This window comes from Miscanthus floridulus, chromosome 14 (assembly GCF_019320115.1).
Source record: "Miscanthus floridulus cultivar M001 chromosome 14, ASM1932011v1, whole genome shotgun sequence".
Lineage (NCBI taxonomy): Eukaryota > Viridiplantae > Streptophyta > Magnoliopsida > Poales > Poaceae > Miscanthus > Miscanthus floridulus.
The window spans coordinates 86,910,408-86,935,399 of NC_089593.1; positions in this window are offsets into that span (position 1 = coordinate 86,910,408).

Here is a 24,992-nt window from a genome sequence, read left to right on the forward strand (position 1 = left end):
ACTACTAAGTGAGGTCTACCCACTAAGGCTAAGCTACGTACCACCACCACTAACAAGTATGGATGTGACATACATTCTTATGGCGACTACGGATATTCCTACTCCTGATGCCGATTTACGATACATACAATGAAGCAATGATAATAACTACGCTATTAAGCAACTCGTTCTATGGCTACCAATTCTACAGCAAGTATATAAAGGCCTAGGGAACCTACTGTAACATTTTCAAAGCTAAAGCTATTGCCAGTTTGCCACAATAATTCCTACAATTATTGATCGATATAACGCTAAGCTTTCTACTTAATTCTTATGAGCCTATCATCATAACAGCTAACTATGAACTAACTACACTAACAGATAGATGGCATTTTTGCGAACCTAACAAACTTGGTTTCACTATTTTTGGACAACCATGCAATTTACTACGATTTATCGAACTGGGATTCATAACAAAAATAATTAAGCATTTCTATTCTCTGGAAAAATAAGAAAACCGAATTCCCCTCTTCGGCCCAGATCGCGCGGCTCGGCCCGCAACGACGCGCCACGCGCGCTAGTGCAGCGCGGCCCACAACGGGGGAGGCCCGCGCGCGAAGGCAGTAATGCACGGGCACCCCCAAACTACTTGACATTTACCGAGAGCACTACGACACTATTTACCTAGTCTACAATTTTACGGTTACGTCCTCCCCTTCCTCCTTCGTTACCACGGCGGAGTCCCTGGCCCCAAGGCGCGCACCGGCATGATGGCGCGGGCACAGGATAGCCACGCCGGCGCCACCCGACTTCCCACTACTTAACTAAGAGGCCGATGATTTCCTCGGAGACAACACACGGTGGCTGGAAGGGCTACGGTGGACAGGGGGCGGCGTCCCGAACTCCCTCCCCGGCGGTGGCCCTTGACCTGCAAAGGCAGGCGTGTTCCCGTAAGCAACAATGAAGGAAAGGCCAGCACACGAGCTAGCGAGCACTAGGGAGTGCTCACGGATACCTTCGCGTTGATGGCTCAGTCGGAGGTGGTCTGAGCAGAGCTGGCCACGTGCGCTTGTGGCGGTGCGGCGGTGCTCGACGGTGGCACGTCCGCGGTGGAGGTGGCTGGCCTACTGCGAAGCTATGGCTGAGGTGCGCGGGGTGCTCAGGAGTGTATGGCTAAGCTGCGGGTGCACTGAATTGCTATGAGGTGCTTGGAGTGGCTAGCTTGCCGTCAGGGAGTGTCCGTGCGGTCTTATGGACCCGGTGGCGCGGTATTTCGATATCGCGTCCCTGTGCAATGGCATACACAGCAAGGTAGGGACGAGACATGGCTGGATACCTAACGAAGTCGAGCATAAGCCAAATTGAAGTCTAATGCTCTAGCCACGGCGAATTGGGAAGAGTCGACTTGGCGGCCATGGAGACAGTGGGGCAGGGGAGGTCCTGGGGTGGCGTCAACGCAATGAGCCAACACCTTCCTATGGGGAACAGTGGGACGTGCCCCAGACAGCATCTGCATGGCCACTGTGGCAAGGCGACGAGCGTGGTATGGCACCATCATGGCGGGCAGCGCCAGACAATGAGGTAGCGCGAAAGCGACACTGAGGTGACGGCGGGGCAGGCTATCGCCCAGCGCACGAGTAGCCAAAATGATGTCAATGGACGTTGAACTGGCGCGGCGACGGGCGGCATGTAGCGCAGGCCTAACGCGCTCCCGGCCAAGACAGAGCAGAGCAGGGCATGGCGCGGCAGAGTTGGTCGGCGGCCTAGGCGCAGCGCAATAGCCGGCGAGGTGGCGCACGCCTGCGGGCAGCAACGGCCAAGGCATAGACGCAGGGTCAGCGCGCGTCAGCGTCACTGTGGCATGAGGACAAGGACTGCGCCTCGGTGCGCAGTGCGGGTCAGCAGCGACGGCAGGTCAGCAGCAACGGTGGCAGGCAAACTTGGCGTGCAGCGCCGGACCACGCGCAAGCACCGGCACTGCGGGGGACGCAGCCGGCGCGATGGTGAGTGCGGCCTGCGCGGCCGTGGGCACGGCTTGCGGGGCTGTGAGCGCTGGCAAGCCAGTGGGTGGTGACCGCGCCCAGGCTCAGCTACGTGCTGTGCATGCTTTCTGAAGCAAGTAGAAAACGTGTACGCCGTGCTCCAAACGCCAAACTAATCGCTCGATGCGCAAGAGGGTACATCCAGCTATCAATCGAAGCAGTGACATTGTGTGATTTTCCTAAGCCGATCGGTCTACAAAACTGGCCAAAGTTAGCTTCGGCGACCTTCTTTCAAGCCTATGTGAATGGACGTCGTTCCGAACGGTTTCGCGTCGAACCCCAAATCCGGCCTACTCGATGTTCTAACCAGCTATCCTAGTCCGTGACCGCACACATTTCATCGCCGTTAGCCAAACGTTCTATAGCACTTTGATTTTGACAACCATTCGATCAGAATACTAAATAGTATTATATGAAACGTAACCACGGACTCATGTTTCGCATGATTGTTTCAATAACCGAACTTTGATTTATAATTTATGCTATACACACATGCACATAATTATGATGCTCGTGAAATGTTTTAGCAAAGCATTACAATGTAACACCAGGGTGTTACAAATCTACCCTCCTAAAACAAAATCTCGACTCGAGATTTCGTGTGCCTAGTGTGAGAAAGAGGTAGGGAGTACATTTGGCGCGATAACTAACTATCCGAACTCGAGAGAAGGTGGGGGTAATGCTTTGATATGTAGCTCCCTTGCTCCCAGGTGGCTTCATCTTCTGAATGATTTTGCCATTGCACCTTGTAAAATTTTATCACACTGTTCCTGGTCACTCTCTCCTTCTCATCCAAGATTTTTATAGGATGCTCCACATAAGACAGATCAGGTTGAAGCGGAAGTCCTTCTATTTCCACAGATTCTTCAGGAACTCATAGGCATTTCTTCAATTATGAGACATGAAATACATTGTGAACCGCTGAGAGAATTTCAGGGAGTTGGAGACGATAAGCAACGGGGCCACACTACTGCAACACCTTGTATGGACCCACATACCGAGGGGCTAACTTGCCATGGACACCAAACCGATGTACCCCTCTCATAGGAGATACCTTGAGATACACATAATCCCCAACAGCAAACTCCAAAGGCCTTCTTCGCTTGTCTGCGTAAGCCTTTTGTTGGTTCTGAGCTGCCTTTAAGTGTTCACGAATTATATTAACTTTCTCTCGAGCCTCCTTTATGAAATCAGGCCTAAAGTACCCACGGTCTCCTACTTCAACCCAGTTCAGTGGCGTCCTACACTTTTGCCCATATAAAGCTTCAAATGGTGCCATGCGGATACTCTCTTGGTAGCTGTTATTATATGAAAATTTAGCTAGCTTTAAACACTGATCCCACTTCATAGGAAAAGAGATGGTGCAAGCCCATAGCATATCCTCGAGCACCTGGTTCACCCTTTCAGTTTGACCATCAGTTTGTGGGTGGTATGTCGAGCTTCTGAGAAGACGAGTACCCAGACATTCCTGGAGTTTCTCCCAGAAACGAGAGACAAAAACTGACCCTCTATCAGAGATGATGGTGAGAGGAACTCCATGTAGGGTCACAATCCGATCAAAGTATATCTCCGCATACTTCTTGGCAGTGTATCTAGTATCCACCGGAAGGAAGTGGGCAGACTTGGTGAGACGGTCCACAATGACCCAAATAGAATCAAAGCCCATGGAGGTGCGGGGTAAACCCACAATGAAATCCAGGGAAATATCCTCCCATTTCCAAACAGGAATGGGCAAAGGGTGCAAATATCTAGGAGCACGCATATGATCTGCCTTGACTCTACCACAAGTGTCACACTCCACAACAAACTGGGTGATATCTTGCTTCATGTAGGACCACCAGTACAGTTGGCGCAGATCATGGTACATCTTGTTGCTACTAGGGTGGATAGACAGCTTTGAATGATGGGCTTCATTCAAAATCTTTCTTTTCAGCTCTTCATTGGATGGAACCACCAGTCTATCCTTGTATCTCATGACCCCCTGCTCATCAATGCTAAAATGAGGTCCACACCCTTCAGCCAGCAACTTCCTGATGTGTGGAATCTCTTCGGGGTCTTCCTTCTGCTCCCGAATAATTTGCTCCAGCAATTCTGAGGTTAATGCAATCTGAGCTAGCACCTCTGTGTGGTGGAGTGACAAGGGTATTTCCTCAACCTGATGCGACTTATGACTCAAAGCATCAGCTACCACATTGGCTTTTCCTGGATGATAATGGACTTCCAGATTATAATCCTTTATCAACTCTAACCATCTCCTTTGCCTCATGTTCAACTCAGACTGAGTGAAAATATACTTAAGGCTCTTGTGGTCAATAAAGATATGCACTTTGTTGCCCAACAGATAATGCCTCCAAATCTTTAGAGAGTGGACTATAGCAGCTAGCTCTAAATCATGGGTGGGATAGTTCACCTCGTTCTTCTTCAGTTGGCGCGAAGCATAAGCTATCATACGCCCATCTTGCATAAGCACACATCTCAATCCTATCTTCGAGGCATCACAGTAAACATCAAAGGGCCTCTCAATATCTGGTTGGGCCAACACAGGAGCAGTGGTCAGAAAAGTCTTTAGGGACTGAAAAGCTTCTTCACAAGCTGGACTCCAATCAAACTTAGCTTCTTTCTAGAGCAGCTTGGTCATGGGCTGGGCTATCTTGGAGAAATCAGGGATGAAATGCCGATAGTAGCCAGCTAGACCAAAGAACTAATGGATCTGGTGCACAGACTTGGGAGATTTCCAATCTAATACATCTTGCACCTTGCTGGGATCTATAGAAATGCCTTTAGGTGTCAACACATGCCCCAAAAACTGCACTCGATCTAACCAAAACTCGCACTTGCTGAATTTAGCATACAACTGGTGCTCCCTTAGTCGAGTCAGTACTATCCAGAGGTGATGGGCATGCTCTTCATCATTCTTGGAATAGATCAAGATGTCATCAATGAAAACCACCACAAACTTATACAACTCCGGCATGAAAACTGAATTCATCAGGTACATGAAGAAGGCAGGAGCATTGGTGAGACCGAAAGACATCACTAGGTACTCATACAACCCATACCTAGTAGAGAAAGCTGTCTTTGGTATATCCTGTGGCCTGATCTTGATCTGAGGATAGCCCGATCGGAGATCTATCTTCGAGAACACCATGGCACTAGCTAACTGATCAAACAAGGTATCTATGCGGGGCAAAGGATACTTGTTCTTAACTATTACTGCATTGAGGGGGTGGTAATCCACACACATCCGCAGAGTACCATCCTTCTTCACGAAAATAGCCGGGCAACCCCATGGTGAAGAACTCGGGCAGATGAAACCTTTGTCATCAACTCTTCTAGTTGCTTCTTCATTTCTGCTAGTTCTCTCGGAGCCATGTGGTACGGATGTCTGGAGATAGGAGTAGTACCAGGCTCAAGCTCAATGGAGAATTCTACCTCACGGTCTGGTGGCAATCCAGGAAGATCTTTAGGGAAAACATCTAGGAACTCACATACTACTGGAATGGAGGTAAGATTAGGAACGGCTTCAGCATGGGCAGCAATAGGTAAGACTGGTATTGAGGGTATGATGAGAGACATTCTATCCTCAGAAGAAGGAAGCCGTAACTCCACACTTTTTCTCTTCATATCCAATACTACCCCATACACCCGCAACCAGTTCATTCCAAGAATAGCATCAATGCCTTGCCTAGGCATTATCATGAACTATAGACGGTAAGTGTGGGTGGCTAATACCAAACTTACTGTATCCGTACGGGTATTGATGAACATCTAAGAACCCGTAGTACGGATCTTATAGGCATACTGAAAGGATCAAGATGCCCAAGAGAGGGGGTGAATTGGACTAATTCTAAATTTTCTTGCAATAATTAAATCCTACAGTTAGCCCAATTAACCCCTTGTGCCTAGAAAAGTGTTTCTATTACTCTAACACACAAAGGACTTGCAACCTATGTTCCAAACTTACTCTAGCATGGCAATTCTATGAATGTAAGAACAAGTATTGAATTGCTCAAAGTAAATGCTCAAAGTAAATGCTCAAAGTAAATAGAGAGAGAGAAACGCGGTGATGTTTTGCTGAGGTATCGGAGAGTCGCCACTCCCCACTAGTCCTCGTTGGAGCACCCACGCAAGGGTGTAGCTCCCCCTTGATCCGCGCAAGGATCAAGTGCTCTCTACGGGTTGATTCTTTGACACTCCGTTGCGGCGAATCACCCAAAGCTGCTCACAACTTGAGTTGGGTCACCCACAAGCTCCGTCGGGTGATCACCAAACTCCCAATCACCACCAAGCCGTCTAGGTGATGGCGATCACCAAGAGTAACAAGCACAAACTCTCACTTGACCACGCGAAGCCTAATGAGAAGATGGATGCACACTTTGCTACTCTTGATTCACTAGTGAGGCTACTCTCTTGGATTCTCAAATCTCAAACACCTCACTAGGACCTTGCTCTTCTTGGCACTCACAAACGTGTTTCTCAGCTGTTGGAATGAGCAAAAGTAACTCCACACATGAGTGGAGCTTCTATTTATAAGGTAGCCTAAAAAACGAACCGTTATGAGCTTCTACGGGGTGACCGGATGCTCCGGTCATGTTGATCGGACGTTCTAGTCAGTTCAACCCGTGAACTAGTGAAAATGTGTTGACCGGACGCTGGCAGGGTTCGGTCACCACTGACCGGACATGTCCGGTCGCATTAAACCCTTACTGGAACCTTACTGGACTCGACCGGACGCTGAACCCTCAGGGTCCGGTTAGTACTGACCGGACGTGTCCGGTCACAGATTCCCTTCTCTGGTACCTTACTGGAGTCGACCGGACGTTGCCTTTCAGCGTCTGGTTACTTGACCTCTCCAGCGTCCGGTCGCACCGAACGCAGTCTGTTGATCAAATGAACTGACCGGACCCTGCGGCCAGCGTCTGGTCACACCGGAGCCAGCGTCCGGTCAGCATTTGACCCTCCATTCACTTCCAACTCTCGATCATATGTGAATGAAGTTTGCTCCAAAGGATCTTAGGCATTCATAGGAGCTACCTAGAGCTAGTTTTCACAAGTGTGCACCACACCTAACTCACTAGACTCACCTAGGTCAAGCTACCCATCCATACCCCTCTTAATAGTATGGCCAGAGGAAAAATAAAGTCCTAAACTACTCTAAGTGTCTCTCCAACTCCAATCAACACTTAGAACTAGTCATCCTTAACCTTGTCGTCCATCCTTTGAAAACCGAAACAATTTCCATCGTAGGGGCATGACAACTTTGATTGCCCAATTTATCTCCATTACCATGACCTAACTTAATTGCATCTACAAAACACACGTTAGTCATAGTAATCTTGTATTGTCATTAATCACCGAAACCCAACTAGGGGCCTAGATGCTTTCAATCTCCCCCTTTTTGGTGATTGATGACAATACCACCTCGAGTATGTGAAAGAGTGAGGTTTTTGACGGGCTTGGTTCATATAAGCTTTTGTCGATAAGAACAAAAGTGTTAGTCAAGCTTATATGACCCAAGCCAACACAATGTACTCAAAGGATATGAATTAAGCAAGAGTACAAGTAAAGCTCATTTGCATCGGAGTATAAACGCGGAAGCAGGGGCAAATGAGCATAACACAAGTGATATGACATATAAATAATGCAAAGTAGAGAGCACACATGTCATATATCACAATCATGTAGATATCACTATCACATAGATATAATAATATGCATGAAAGTAACACATGAATGCATAAAAGTAATAGTGTATCACACAGATAGAACTCCAAATGTATGTAATAAGCTAATACTAGATAACAAGCTCCCCCTAAAAGACGCTCCCCCTGAGTCTACATACTCAAACCGTCTCCCCCTTTGGCGTCAAACACCAAAACCTAAGGGTCGGTCGGTGGGGCTGCAGCGGACAAGCCGGGCGCTGAGGTGCGAGGAGCAAGCTGAAACTGGGTGCCATCATCATCTGACCCTGAGCTCTAAACTGACTGACCCTCTGTGGCTGGAAGCATCTCTAAAGTAGTCTAGGTCTGAGCTGGGGTAGGTGCTGCCTGTGATGCTGCTGGGACGTCCGTCGTAGGATCTGATGAGGCGACAGACGAGGGGAGCCTCTGAGTAGTCACGACAACTGGAGCTGCTGTAGATGGATCAGCGGTATGCATATGAGGCGATGTAGGCATGCCGGTCAACTCGCTGAAGGATGCTCCAAGACTCCTGGAGACTGACGTGTCAGGCACAAATAGCGAGGGTGACTACTCTGGTGAGAAGCCCGTGTGATATGGAGTGAACTGCGGGGCTACCACTGGTGAGGACAACCACTGGGACACCTAAACTGTAGGGGAAGCAAACTGAGCTGGAGGCTGTCCCTGACTCTGAAGCCCACTGGGCTATACAGCTGGAGTCGTCGAAGTGGTGGCAGGCTGAGCAAGCTGGGGCGAAGGCTGTGGTAGTGGGGCCCCAAGTGCTGTCACTACATGCTACATAAATCCCATAAGCTGCTACTACATGAGTAACTGCTGCTGATGCATCTACTGCTGCTGCTGGAGGAGCTGCTGCTGCCGCTGGAACTCGTCCTGACGAGCCTGAAACTATGCGAAGTTGGCAGCCGTCTCTTGAGCCTAACATGCCTGATCCTGCTGCATCCGCTCAAGAATAGCAATCAAGGCGGGGTCCGTCTGCGGTGCAGGTGGAGCTAAGCTAGAACTGCCGGCCTCTGCATCATGTCTACGTGGAGGCATCTGAGGAATCGGCTGATAATCATCATCCAAACTGTCACTGGACTCGGTCATCTCCTGCTATGCCTCAAGCTGCTCCTCCTCAGTGGCAGCAATGCCTCTAATGATCTCGTCCTACTGAGCTGCTGACTCTAGAACATCTGGACAATGACTGGGCCGAGCGAGTGCCTGTGGTGTGCTGTGCCGGATCCTCTGTGCCATGTTATAAGCCGGAAACTCTGTGGTGGCACCTCTGTACTCGGCAACCATCTCTGGGGTCTTAACCTACATAGACTGAAGCATCAGGAAAGTGATCCAATGTGCATACGGAAGCTGCCTGCGACCCTTGAAGCCCTCAGCTATAGTATCCTCCATCTCTGATAGAAGGAGGTCCCAAATGTCGAACACGGTCTGCTGCATCAGGGCATTAAGGAGCCAAAGCTGCAAGTGAGTCAGACCCTCCCTGTAACCCAACCTAGGAAGTAGTGTCCTCCTGATAATAGCCTCTAGTACTCGAGCTGTAGGAGTCAGGTCACTGGGGTTCCTCCTCGACCCCTCACCAAAGGGCTTCTTGAAGCAATGGCGCACAAGATCAGTAGGGGGCACCAACCCTCCATGAGGATGCCTGGGAGGCTCCTGCTATCCATAGCATACCTCATGCAATCTGACAGGCTGATCATGTAGCCTCAGTATCTCCTGGGCCCTGAAACTCATCACCCTATAATCTCTGCCATTGAATGCAAAGTGTATGAAGTTGTGATGCGAATCAACGTAGAGTGAAGCATAAAACTACCGAACCCAAGATGGTACATAAACTCCTATCCGGCCAATGAGATCTGTGAGCCCTGGCAAATATGACAAGTAGGGGTGGATATGCTCTCCGGCTGCTGCCACAATAGACTCTATACTGCAGACTCTCTGAGATTTGAACACTGCCCCACTGTTGAGATAAGCATTATAGAAATCCTCCTAGAGCGGTGTATAGAAGCCCTCTGCTGCTCTCTCATCCCTCCTTAGAGGGAACCACACGTCAAACTCAACAAACCTTAGCTGGCGAACATGTCTGGCTATGGCGGCCCTCAAGTCAAGGTGTACCACTGGAGGTGGACCCTATGGTCTGGGTGGTGGGCGTGAACCCCTGCGCTGTGTAGCTAGCCTCGGTGGAACTATAGCACTGGTATAACTAGAGCGGTGTAGCTGGGGTGCCGGCTCGGTCTCCTCGGTCTGCTGACCCTCCTGAGTCTCCTGAGCTGGCTAAGGCTCTGCTGGTGGGGGCTGCTGCTGTGGCTCCTGCTGGGACTCCTCCTGCCGCTGAGGCTCCTCAATAGCCAGACGACGTCCTACCATCATGACAGTCCTAGGTGGACTACCATGAAGTCGCTCAATCTCCCTCAGTCTGCCCTAAGCATTCGGTGCCAGATGATCTGCTATGACAACTCTACTGCGGGCACCACCTCTCTCGGCACGCTCTGCGGCCTCAGCGACTACTGCTGCTCTCGCTGTCTCTGCGTCAGGGTACTTTCGCTTCTTGGATGTCACCTGCTTCATTGCCTTGCCTTTCGATCCTACAGGCTGGCGAGGCGGGGGCCTCCGATCATTATCTCCTGGACCACCACCAACGTTCTTCGTGCGAGCCATCTGATCTGACAAGAAGATGAACTGCCACTAACGAAGATCAACTGTCAAACTGACACTCCCGAGGCTTGGCCTCGATCCTTACTCGTGAGGTTGGCTTTGAGTTGTCTAACAACTGCCACAAGAACCTCAACGGCACCGACTCGCTGCACGATGGAATAGATGGATATACAAATAAATACAATATATCTAATAGATGCGAAAGACCTAGGAAGCAAGCAATGTAGGTACAAAATTGAGACGACGGGCTTTCTACCTGACGAACCGGCGAACCGAGAGAAGAAGAGAAATGTCACGCGGGGGAAACCTCGGAACCGGCTGGGGCTAGGGTTGTGAAGAACTGTGATGAACCGACGGCCCTAGATTATTTGAAATCAGTGATTTGCGATGGATTTAGGTTACAAGCAAGGCAAATTCAAAACAAGGATTTGGCCTTACCAATCAATCGAGGAGGCAAGGGCTAGGGCACTGGAACAATGACCTTCAGTGGTCCTCGGTGGAGCTACTCGCAGCTGGCAGAGCTGGGCGCATGGTCGCGGGAGGCAGGCGCGCAGCTACGGTACTCGGCGCAACGCGGGATGAGGCATGGCTACGGTGGCGCGAGGTGCTCGACGGCGTGGGCACAGGAGCTACTACGGTGAGCTTGCGTTGGCGCGCGGTCGCGGGAGGCGCGGAGGAGCTGCGGCGGTGCTGGCTAGGACTCAGCGGCGTACAGGGTTAGGTTAAGAAAAATGCGACGGCAGCGGTTTAAATGAGGACCCCAACGCGACAGAAAAGGAAATGGAAGAAGAGTCCTGATGCCGCACGAGATCCACTGACCAGACGCTCTGGTGGTAGCGACCGGACGCTACCACCCAGCGTCCGGTCGATTCCAGAGAGGTCCAATTCCTCTAGAATCGCGACCGGACGCGTCCGGTGGTCCATGATCGGACGCAGGCAGGGTTCGGTCTGCTTAGCCTGATTCTCCTTCAAATGACCGGACGCTGGATCCCTTCCTGACCAGACGCACAAACGCAACATCCGGTCACTCCTTCAGCAGCAGTTCACCTCCTATGAACTGACCGAACGCTGGACAGCAGCGTCCGGTGCAGCGTCCAGTTGTCCTTTTCCAACAAATCTTCAACGTTCCTTCACGCTGCCTATTCCCAATCAAGTCCCAACTTGAATAAGATCCAAATAAACACCAATTGGGACTGATGTGAGTGACCTCTCTCAAACCCTCATATTTTTCAAAATATTTTGCCTTAGGCTATAATTTTTTTTAAGAAAATAGGCAATAAGAGTGCAAATGGAACAAAACGACAAAACAACATCCATGCATATGGAATACTTTGTATGTAAATCTAGTTGCTTGTCAAGTTTGATCCAAGATTAAGCTTCTTCACACGCTTTTCGGCGGTTATCTTAACCATGTTAGACAAGCCCTATATGCATTGCCAAAAATTAAACATGTTGTATATTACAATGAATGCAAGGGACAACACAAGCTCAATTTTTAGTGAAGTTACTAAAATCAAGTACATTGAGCTCATTCCGCAATCTACAAAATGTAGCCTCATCTAGTGGTTTAGTGAAGATATCCGCTAATTGATCTTCGGTTCTTATACCTTCTAGTGATATATCATTTTTAGCAACATGATCTCTTAGAAAGTGATGGCGGATATCTATGTGCATGGTGCGAGAGTGTTGAACCGGATTATTTGCAAGTTTTACCGCACTTTCATTGTCGCACAAAAGAGGTACCATTTCTAGAACTACACCATAGTCTAGCAAAGTTTGTTTCATGTATAATATTTGTGCACAACAAGCACCCGCGGCAATGTATTCCGCTTCGGCGGTGGACAAAGCCACACTATTTTGTTTCTTGGAGGACCAAGACACAAGTGATCTACCAAGCAAATGGCACCATTCGGATGTGCTCTTTCTATCCACTTTGCATCCGGCATAATTCAAATCAGAATAGCCAACTAATTCAAATATAGCTCCTTTGGGATACCAAAGGCCAATGCTTGGTGTGTGCTTAAGATACCTAAGGATTCTTTTTGTAACACCTCGGGTGTTAGCCATGCATAACTTGACTTGCATAGCATGAGCATGATCATAAAGCATTCATATATAAGCTTTGACACTGGAAACATTTGATTGAAACATATGTAACATTCTTATTATTTCATGTTCCCATGTGTATGTGCATATGATCATGAGTGTAAACATGTAGATGATTGTGTGACCTTACAAATAGCTTAAACATGTTTAGTATATCATCATGAACAACTTTGGTATTTATGGCTAGGGCTAATTAGGTCATTATGTCATAGTTTAAGTATGTACCATCTTTTGAATGTAGCTTGTTTGACCAAGTTTGAACTAGGTGTTAGAGACCTTGCATGGAGGAGATCACTAAAGCAAAGTTGTAGTATTTGGTATAAGGAACAACTTTTATGTTTGGGGGCATAGACTGGTTTAGCTCCTAACATGCTTGAATTAGGCTCACAAGAATCATCAATTCCCTGTTTTCAACACTTAGCAAAATTTGTCTAAGTCATGTGCATTGACAGTTTGGTCGCGTCGACTTTGGGATGATAGAACTTGAGTTTGGTTGAGATTCAAGGCATGAGTTCTAAACAACAATTGGAGCTGGTACTTTGGGCTTCAACTTTGGTTTAGGAAGTTTTGGCTAGCAGTCCACGGATTTGGAGAATTCTTCACTGCAAATCACGCTGTCAGGCTGCTCCTCACGCGACTGAACCAACTGAATCGCCTAGCTCGATGGCCGACTGGCTTTAGGCATCGCGCGCCGCGTGGAGGCCACGACGGCCGCGCGTCACCGGTGCCTCGCCGCGTGTGGCTCGGCCAGGCCAGAGCGCGCCTTAACATCGCCCGCACTTGCCCGCGTCGCTCTGCGCTTCCCATTTCGCTCTTCTGGCTTCTCCGTCACCACAGCGTAGCCTCTGAGCGTCCGCCATGCCATTGCCGTCGCAGCTGCTCCGCCGAGCTCACCAGCGCTCACGCCGTTCCATTCGCCAATCGGTCGCGCTCGTCGCTACGCCTCCACCTTCCCCACCGTTTCCACCCTGCAGCGCCCACAATTTCGCCTTTGGTAAGCCACGTTCAGCGTTGCGCCATCGCAGGTTTGCCTTCGTCGAAGCTCTGCCATGGCCGCTGCCGTGGCCGTGCTTCGACGGAGCAGCTCCAGCCGTATAGGTCGCTTAGTCACAGTCGAAGGGCCGCCGTAGTTCTGTAGAGCACGTCACTTGGCTTCGCCATGGCCCAAGACGGCCAACACACGCTGTGCAGCGCCGCTGTGCCACCATGGCCGACGCCGTCACCCTTCGCGCCGGTCATCCGCTCACCTAGCTAGCCCAACACATGCGCCCGGTCAAGTAGGTCATACCGCGTAGACGTCACCGCCGGCGGACTCGCCGTCGACGAGCCATGGCCGCGCAAGCTTGCTCAGCGCCGCCGGCTCTGTTTTGGTTTCACTGACAGGCGGGCCCTGCTGACCAGCGGGTCCCACCGGTCAGCGACAGGAGTAGAATAGGCTAGTTCATTTAAATCCAGATCTGGTGTTGTTTTGTAATTTTTGTATCTTCAGTTTGGTAGCTTCAAAAATTATGAAATAAATTTGTTAGTGTTCCTTAGGAAGTGTAGTATTTAGGAAAAATATGTTCTTAACATTTGCTGTAGAAATTTTTGGAGGTTTAAATAGAAATTTGAAATGTGCTTTTGAATGCATGCAAATTTGTTTATTTTACATCTAGAGTTCCTGTGCTCCAAAAATTATGAAATTTTTGTGGTAATCTATTCTGGTCATATATGAACTCTGGTAAAAATTTGAGGATGAGTGCATGTGTAGATTTATAGTTATAGATTTTTCTTTTATGAATAGTTAATCCTTGTATGAATTTTTATAAATTGTTTATGAATCCAAAATTCATGAAATTTGTTGGAGGTAATCCTAGTACCATATGGATGCTAAGAAAAATAGGAAATCTGTTGCTTGACACTTTTCAATAGGGTTTTCCATTTATGCTATTTCAAGCCTTGCTGCCTTGCCATTTTTGTATAGGATGTTCTACTTGGAAAAATGACATGAAATTTTTACAGTAGTACTTTGATAGCATTAGTAAGACACTGTAAATTTGTAAGAATTTTTGATGCACATTTGATATATATTTATTATTTAACCTATGTATCCAAATAAAATAATAAAGGCATATAAAGAAATAGTTTAGGCTTCACCATTATATTTTCTTGGATGTATTTGGTATGCTTAAACTGTTGGTAGACTTCGTGTTGTCAAACTTTGAATGATTACATGAAGTAGAAGTATTGTTACATTGTAATGCGAATTAGATTAGTTTCCGGACAGATTCTGTAGTTGGATAAGTTGCATGATAGGGATGATGTTTGCTGTAAAAATGCTTAATAACAAAGTTGTAGATAATTTGATAAGCTTTCCGGAAAGTCTAAGATTACTGTATTTGGATTAGCCGAACTCCAGTTATGAGCGAAACAAGTAGCTGTTGTTTTGTGGTATAGTCGATGCATTGTGGAAGTAGTTAATTAAATAATCGAGAAGAGATATGCACCTACTCAATAAACATGATCACTTGTTAACATATATGCATTCATAATACTTATGCCATATTCATGCATCTAGGATCGGAGGAAGAGATAACGTTGCTGGATTTCAAAGAAGCAGAGGAAGGGGACCAGCAGGAGAATCCGCAAGCCGCAGCTCCTGAAGGCGTGGAGCATAACCCTGAAGAGCTTCCGGAGTGTCCTGACCACCGCCCTACTTCCTTTCTGCGAGGCAAGCCCCGGAGCATTCTAAGTCTTCCAGTAATTTACAAATGTTTACTTAAGTACTTATGATTGATGCATTAGGTTATAAGAGTTGAATGAAACCACTTGATGCATATAAATTCCTTGTCCAGATATTACACCTTTAACCGGTATAGGTCTAGGATCAAATATATGCTTAGCCAGGCTTAGACCGGTAGAAGTCGGGTGATGTCCTGTCACCTGCGAGATATAGGTGGATATAAGAGCACGGTTGGCTATATTTGCTATCGTGGAACAGAACCATGGGGTAAAAGAAAATCGAGACCGGACGAGAAGTCGATAGAGAAGCAACAAGACATGGAGGTCTTGGGTGTGGATCTAACCCCATCTGTGTCGATTAAGGACCGTACCATTATTGGCGCTTCTGACAAGATTGAACGCATGCCTCTCACTTAGCTGGCCGGATAACTTGTTCCGATCGCGAAGCCGAGTAATTCAACTCAGGCCAGGACCCGTTCTGTTGTGCGCTCCTTCCGAGGAACAATCAGACTGAGCCCAAGGGCAGGCTAGGCCTGAACGTCCTGGCATCTGGTGTTCCAGATTGTGCGGTGTGGTACGGACCCGCAAAATGTGTACCTGAGTTGTACCAAAGGTGACCTAAGGCTATCGTGGCTGGTAGACCTGGGTTTGTGTTAGGAATAAATTCCCAGCTGGTTGAAATCGATTCAAATCGCCGTCTCTCCCGGATAGTGAGAAACTTGGCTAGTCCCAACATCATAGTAACTGTGTTATGAAACATGATGGTTCGGATGAATATGGAATTACAATACCTACTATGGTTACTATTGTATGCTTTTAAATTGATATACCACATGTTTGGCACAGGATAGTTGCTAATCTAGAAATGGATAGTTATAATTAACTTGATAAAGGAATCGTAATTGTACAATGAGTCCATTGTCTTTTACGCAAAATGTTGTCAAGTTACGTCCACTTATACAGCCTTGCATAATCATTGGAGTCATTTTATTTCTGGTTCATGATGGATAAGTCTAGCTGAGTACCTTCTCGTACTCAGGGTTTTATTTCTCATTATTGCAGATGGCACTATGTATCACGGTTATTGCAAGAGTTGCTTCTATCCCGCTGTGGATGAGGAGTAAGCCTTGGGCAGGCTTCTTTATTAATCCCCATCTTTGCTTTTGTGGACCGTGATCCTACTTAGCACTGTATCAAACTATGTTGGAAACTTTATTTTCGAACTTAATTGCTTCCGCTTTATCTATCAAACTCGGTTTGTAATAACTTTTATTCGTACTCTGATGATGAAATGTATCTGTGAACTTTATGTAATATGTGGCATGTATGTTGAATCATGTACGATCTTGGTTGTTGTAAATCGTTTATCGAGACCCGTCGTGGTACTCGATGGACTATCGGGTTTATATGGGTTCAAGTATGACAGTGCGACCGCTTACGGGCTGCCATTGTACTTGTACTCTTATAAATTGGTCGGTTCTGCGATAGCTAGTATCAGAGCGAGATTCAACGTTATTTGTCACAAGTGTATTTAAAACAAAAGTTTTTGTTTTCCAAAAACCCTCCTCTAGCAACTAATAGTTATATAATAGGTATTTGAAATCTAAAGTGTGCCAATGATCACTTTCCTTATGCCCAAATTAAGGACTATTAGGTGGCTATTTAAGTACTAACATGGGGTTTTTTTTACTTCGTCGTCCATACGGCGTGCTATTGTATGGATACCATTCACTTGAGTGGTAATGTATGGATCAAATGCCTCTACGCCAAGGTAAGATGATGAGTGTATGACCGCAAGAGGTGAGCGTGCGGTCGGGGAGAGTTAGCTTTGATATGGCTATGTATGCATGCTTGCATGTGTATATGGTACGTATTTAATTATGGGTTTAAATTATTGTCGGGTAGATTGATACAGAAGTATATGTATGGGTATACATATATGGAAGTATTTATAATTACATTCTGCATATTTCATTACGGGTTTAGGGCTGAAATGGAATTTTATGCAGGTACACTGACAACGAAGCGTGTAGCTCGACTAGTTACACTATTTATGAGGGAACGTATGTATGCCACCATGTCTACCGTTAGCAACAAAATTTTCCTAAGTTTGTGAGGACGTACGGAATGAGTATGCATCATGATAATTACCATTCACATAACTACATTGTTCCTCCCCTTATAAAATTCTTACTCGGTTATGTAACTCTTATCCATTATGGCATTGTCTCACCAAGTGGTACATGTTAATGGTGCAGATGGCACGCACAAAGCAGACCACACGAAAGTCCACCGGAGGCAGAGCTCCCAGCCGTCAGCTTGCTCCACGTACCCGTCAACGTCACACGTTCCTTGGAGAGTTTGGGATGCCTACACTCTTGTGGAGAGTGCTCAACTATGTAGGCTATCCTGACGGAATGGAACCCCGCTACTTCTGGGTGAATGAGCCATTAGGGGAAGGTCTCTTGGTTACTATGGAGGCCGTTGTTCGTCCCCGAGGTGACGATTCTGAGTGGACCGGTTGGTGTTATGAGTCAACTGGTAGGACTGCTGAAGAAGCAGCTGGCAGGGCAGCCTTTGGGATCCTGAGGGATATCATGGATCGTTTTCCTTAGGAGCTGGCAGCCGCTTTGGTTGGAGTCTTTCCGAGGGGCAACCCCTCCACTGACTCATGGCAGCAGGCAAGAGGAAGATCTTTGGAGATTGGTGCAGCAGAAGGGCAGAACAGTGATAACCCTGCCATGAGCGCCATGTTCATAGTGATGAGAGTGTTAGATGGAGTAGAAGGTAGCCTCAGACGTGTGTCTGGTGCTCTTGGTCATGCCCGTGAGGATCGACATCAGCTTCAGAGGGAGCACGACGCCGAGATTGAGAGGCTCAATGTAGAGATGGCTCGGTTAACTCACCAGAGGAATGCAGCCTGGTCCAGGGAAGATGTTCTGAGAGCTCGGCAGTTTGAGCTGGGGCAGCAGCTGGCCAATGCGGAAGAATACAACGATAACCTACATGAGGAGGTTCATCTGCTGAATAACCAGCTCCACCCTTATGTCCCACCTGGAGCCGTAGAGATGGATCTAGAAGAGGACGAGGAAGAAGAAGAAGTGGAGCCTGAAGAAGAAGTGGAGCCTGAGGAAGGAGATGATCCTACGTCTAACCTCGATAGTGATCATGATGAGGATTAGATCGCTTAGTACTTAGTGGAAGGCCAATGTATCACCTTTATTCATGTAATGGACCTGTAGCTCGAATTTGGTAATAGTAATCCGACTATCATGTAATGTTGTTAATCGCACGACTATCGCACGTTTGGTTGAACATCAATGCAATTCTAGTCCTTTGTTGGAAATCACGATTTAAATTTGCATGCGTTATGAGCGCGATAAGTGGTCAAATTGGTGATGTCATGTTGTGAGAATGAATTGTTATGCCTCTGTTGTTGTTGTGAATTTGAGAAATTTCCCCAGTAATTTCAGTTTGGCATGATTATGGTTCATCTGCAATCTCTTGGCATCAACCAATAATTGCTTATTGTTGCAACTTCGCAGATGACGCGCACCCGTGCTGGAGCTGGTGGCAGCCAGGATGGCAACCATGATGACTTGCCGCCCCCACCGCCGCCATCTGCTTAGGAGTTCTTTACCCAGTTCTTGGGGAGCCAAAGGACAATGGAGGAAGCTTTGTGCCTCATCGCACAAAACACCGCTCGTGGCCACCCACATCAACCAGGGGCCAAGCCAAATCAGCACAGTACATTCAAGGAGTTTCTGGATACGAAGCCTCCAATCTTCAAAGTGGCTGAGGAACCACTACAGGCTGACGAGTGGCTAAATACCATTGAGTAGAAATTTCGTCTGCTAAGGGTCACCGAGCATCTGAAAGCTGAGTATGCTTCTCATCAGCTGCAAGGACCAGCAGGGATCTGGTGGACAGATTTCCTGTCGTCTTTGCCTACTAATGCGCGAGTTACCTGGGAATAGTTCAAGCTGGCTTTTAGGGGACATCATATTCCCCCGGGCCTGATGCGTATGAAAGCGGCCAAATTTATGAGGCTCACTCAAGGGACAAAGACTCTCACAGAATATATGCACGCATTCAACAACTTGTCCAGATATGCTCTAGGTTTTGTGGATACCGAAGAGAAAAAGATAGAGAGTTTCAAGCGAGGTCTGGGTACCAAACTTATGAAGACCATGGCCAATTCTAGGTGTGCCACGTACAATGAGTTTATTAGTGATGCCTTGACCCAAGAAAACCACAACAACATGCATGTAGTTGCCAAGGGTCGCAAGAGGGCATATGAGGCCGGTGCCTCCGGATCCTTTCAGTCAAAAGCGCCTATCACAGCTAGGCCACAATTCCGTCCACCTGCACCCAAGTTTAGGCCTCCACCACCTAAAGCTCAGAATAATAGGCCACAGAAACCATTCTGTAAGGCGTTCACTATTGCCTTACCAAAAGGAAATGGCAGTCAGGACAGCTCCACCGGATTTAGAAGTAATCAACCATGTTTCAACTGCAACCAACTGGGTCATTGGTCCAAGGAATGCCCCCACCCCAAGAAGAATGGCAACCCAAATTAGAACAATCAGAGGCAGGCGAATGCCAGCGCACGTCAGGGACACGTGCATTATACCGCTGTAGAAGAAGTGCCCGCTGGAGAAGTTGTCACGGCTGGTATGTTTCTCGTCAACAAGCATCCCGCTGTTGTTTTATTTGATTCGGGAGCTTCTCATTCATTTATGAGTCAAGCATTTGCATCTAGACATGATCAAGAAATAATTGAAGTAAGCAAAGGGGGTTATAACATACGTTCAGTAGGGGGTACTGTTACTACCAAAAAGATAGTAAAAAATGTGCTCATCTCTATACAAGGGAGGGAGTACACAACGGATTTGATAATATTGCCCAGGTTATCGATAAGTGTAATCTTAGGCATGAATTGGATGAAGGATCATGGTGTTCTTATTGACACTAGCACCCGCACTATTATGTTGAGAGAACCCACGGGAGGGAATGCTTTTCTAGTACCACTCTCCCGCAATTTTGAACTCCAACATTTAGCTTGCGCTATCCAAACCACCACCATATGTGATATCCCAGTGGTTTGTGAGTTTTCGGATGTATTTCCAGAGGAATTACCAGGCTTACCACCTGATAGGGAGGTGGAATTTAAGATTGAATTAGTGCCAGGTACGGCACCCATATCCAGAAGGCCCTATAGAATGCCACCCAATGAGTTAGCAGAACTTAAGGCTCAATTACAAGATCTATTGGACAAGGGTCTTATTCAACCTAGCTCATCTCTATGGGGATGTCCAGCCTTGTTTGTGAAAAAGAAGGACAAGTCACTGAGAATGTGTGTAGATTACAGACCACTCAATGCTATGACCATCAAGAACAAATATCCATTGCCCCACATCGACATCTTGTTCGATCAGCTAGCGAAGGCAAAGGTATTCTCCAAAATTGACTTGAGATCAGGCTACCATCAGATAAAGATCAGACCGGAGGATATACCTAAAACTGCTTTCTCTACTAGGTACGGCTTATACGAGTATTTGGTTATGTCTTTCGGACTAACAAATGCTCCAGCCTACTTCATGTACCTGATGAACTCGGTATTCATGCCCGAACTTGACAAGTTCATGGTCATGTTTATTGATGATATATTAATTTATTCAGAAAATGAGTCAGATCATGAAGAGCATCTGAGGATTGTCCTATCCAGATTGAGGGAGCATAAGCTATATGCCAAGTTTAGCAAATGTGAATTTTGGTTGAGCAAAGTACCTTTCTTAGGTCACATTTTATCAAGAGATGGAATCTCAGTAGACCCATCAAAAGTACAAGAAGTCATGAATTGGAAAGCCCCAACTTCGGTTCATGAAGTTCGGAGTTTTCTAGGGTTAGTAGGATATTATCGTCGTTTCATTCCAGATTTCTCAAAGATAGCTAAGCCTATGACCAGACTACTTCAGACGGATGAGAAGTACAATTGGACACCAGAATGTGAAACAACTTTTCACACCCTCAGAACTTTGTTGACTACAGCACCTGTGCTGGCACAACCAGATATTGAAAAGCCTTTCGATGTATTTTGTGATGCATCAGGCATAGGTTTGGGATGTGTGCTTATGCAAGAAGGGAGAGTTATTGCATATGCTTCTCGGCAATTGAGGAAACATGAAGTCAACTACCCTACACATGATTTAGAACTTGCAGCAGTTGTTCATGCATTAAAGATATGGAGACATTATTTGTTGGGCAATGTATGTCATATATATACTGACCACAAAAGTCTCAAGTATATCTTTACCCAGCCAGAACTGAACATGAGACAATGAAGATGGTTGGAATTGATTAAGGACTACAATTTAGAAGTGCATTACCATCTGGGTAAAGCAAATGTAGTAGCCAATGCACTTAGTCGAAAGTCCCATTGCAACACTATGGAAGCATTGTTGGAAGATGGGTTCAACTTGTTACATCCTGCTGTACTACATAATATCACGATCAGTTGTTCACTTGAGAGCAAAATCATAGAGCTACAGCAGACCGATGTAGGAATAAGTCACATCAAGAGAAAAATGCAAGAGCAAGAAACCAAACATTTTAGATTGGACGAAAGAGGTGTATTATGGTTTGAGGACCGACTTGTGGTACCAAAAGACCGTGAGCTAAGGAATCAAATTTTAGATGAAGCTCACTCGTCCAAATTGTCCATCCATCCGGGTAGTAGTAAGATGTATCAAGATTTAAAAACCCGTTTTTGGTGGACTAAGATGAAGAAAGAGATCGCAGCCTATGTTGCTAGGTGTGATAACTGCAATAGCGTAAAAGCTGTCCATATGAAAACTGCTAGATTACTTCAGCCATTGCCTATTCCAGGATGGAATTGGGAGGAAATCAGCATGGACTTTATCATAGGCCTTCCAATGATGCCACAAGGTCACGATTCAATATGGGTTATTGTTGATCGTCTCACCAAGTCAGCACACTTTATACCCGTGAACACACGGTATATAGTTGGAAAATACGCTAAGATATATGTTTCCCAAATCGTGAGACTGCATGGAATACCTAGGACTATAATCTCAGATCGAGGACCATAGTTCATAGCTTGTTTCTGGGAGCACTTACACCAGGCTTTGGGAACCAAGCTAATCAGAAGTTTAGCTTATCATCCGCAAACTTCAGGATAGACAGAGCGAGTGAACCAAATCCTAGAAGATTTACTTAGAGCTTGTGTTATATCTTCAAAAGGTTCATGGGAGAAATGGTTACCTTTAGCTGAGTTCTCCTATAACAACAGTTATCAAGCGAGTATCAAAATGGCTCCATTTGAAGCCTTGTATGGCAGGAAATGTAGAACTCCATTGAACTGGATTGAGCCCGGTGAAAGGAGATACTTTGGTATTGATTTTGTCAATGAAGCCGAAGAGCAAGTACGTATCATCCAACAACATATGAAGGCAGCTCAATCAAGATAGAAGAGTTATGCCGACAGAAGAAGAAGACCACTGACTTTTGAAGTGGGTGACTATGTATACTTGAGAGTATCACCCATGAAAGGTGTGAAAAGATTTGGGATGAAAAAGAAGCTTTCACCAAGATATGTAGGGCCATACAAAATTTTGGAACAAAAAGGAAATGTTGCATATAAGTTACAACTTCCACCAGAGATGAGTGCAATATTTGATGTGTTCCATGTATCTAAGTTGAAGAAATGTCTTTGAGTACCTGAAGAAGCTATTGCACCCACCAACGTGCAGCTTCAATCGGATTTGACCTATGAAGAAAAGCCAATTCGAGTATTAGAGGAGATGGAGAGAGTGACAAGGAGTAAGATTATTAAGTTCTATAAGGTGGTGTGGAACAATCATAGTGAACAAGATGCTACGTGGGAAAGAGAAGATTATCTATGAGAAGTTTATCCCGCCTTTTTCCAAGAATGGTAGGTCTTGCAAATCTCGGGACGAGATTTTTATAAGAGGGAGGGGCTGTAACACCTTGGGTGTTAGCCTTGCATAACTTGACTTGCATAGCATGAGCATGATCATAAAGCATTCATATATAAGCTTTGACACTGGAAACATTTGATTGAAACATATGCAACATTCTTATTATTTCATGTTCCCATGTGTATGTGCATATGATCATGAGTGTAAACATGTAGATGATTGTGTGACCTTACAAATAGCTTAAACATGTTTAGTATATCATCATGAACAACTTTGGTATTTATGGCTAGGGCTAATTAGGTCATTATGTCATAGTTTAAGTATGTACCATCTTTTGAATGTAGCTTGTTTGACCAAGTTTGAACTAGGTGTTAGAGACCTTGCATGGAGGAGATCACTAAAGCAAAGTTGTAGTATTTGGTATAAGGAACAACTTTTATGTTTGGGGCATAGACTGGTTTAGCTCCTAACATGCTTGAATTAGGCTCACAAGAATCATCAATTCCCTATTTTCAACACTTAGCAAAATTTGTCTAAGTCATGTGCATTGACAGTTTGGTCGCGTTGACTTTGGGATGATAGAACTTGAGTTTGGATGAGATTCAAGGCATGAGTTCTAAACAACAATTGGAGCTGGTACTTCAGGCTTCAACTTTGGTTTAGGAAGTTTTGGCTAGCAGTCCACGGATTTGGAGAATTCTTCGCTGCAAATCACGCTGTCAGGCTGCTCCTCGCACGACTGAACCAACTGAATCGCCCAGCTCGATGGCCGACCGACTTCAGGCATCGCGCGCTGCGTGGAGGCCGCGATGGCCACGCGTCATCGGTGCCTCACCGCGTGTGGCTCGGCCAGGCCAGAGCACGCCTTAACATCGCCCGCACTTGCCCACGTTGCCCTGCGCTTCCCATTTCGCTTTTCTGGCTTCTCCGTCACCGCAGCGCAGCCTCTGAGCTTCTGCCACACCATTGTCGTCGCAGCTGCTCTGCCGAGCTCACCAGCACTCACCGCCGTTCCATTCGCCAATCGGTCGCGCTCGTCGCTACGCCTCCACCTTCCCCATCGTTTCCACCCTGCAGCGCCCACGATTTCGCCTTTGGTAAGCCATGTTCAGCGTTGCGCCGTCGTGGGTTTGCCTTCGCCGGAGCTCCGCCATGGCCGCTGCCGTGGCCGTGCTTTGTCGGAGCAGCTCCAGCCATATAGGTCGCTTAGTCACAGTCGAAGGGCCGCCGTAGTTCTGTAGAGCACGTCACTTGGCTTCGCCATGGCCCGAGACGGCCGGCACACGCTGTGCAGCGCCGCCGTGCCACCATGGCCGACGCCGTCACCCTTCGCGTCGATCATCCGCTCACCTAGCTAGCCCAACACATGCGCCCGGTCAAGTAGGTCATACCGCGTAGACGTCACCGCCGGCGGACTCGCCGTCGACGAGCCATGGCCGCGCAAGCTTGCTCAGCGCCGCCGGCTCTGTTTTGGTTTCACTGACAGGCGGGCCCTGCTGACCAGCGGGTCCCACCGGTCAGCGACAGGAGTAGAATAGGCTAGTTCATTTAAATCCAGATCTGGTGTTGTTTTGTAATTTTTGTATCTTCAGTTTGGTAGCTTCAAAAATTGTGAAATAAATTTGTTAGTGTTCCTCAGGAAGTGTAGTATTTAGGAAAAATATGTTCTTAACATTTGCAGTAGAAATTTTTGGAGATTTAAATAGAAATTTGAAATGTGCTTTTGAATGCATGCAAATTTGTTTATTTTATATCTAGAGTTCCTATGCTCCAAAAATTATGAAATTTTTGTGGTAAGCTATTCTGGTCATATATGAACTCTGGTAAAAATTTGAGGA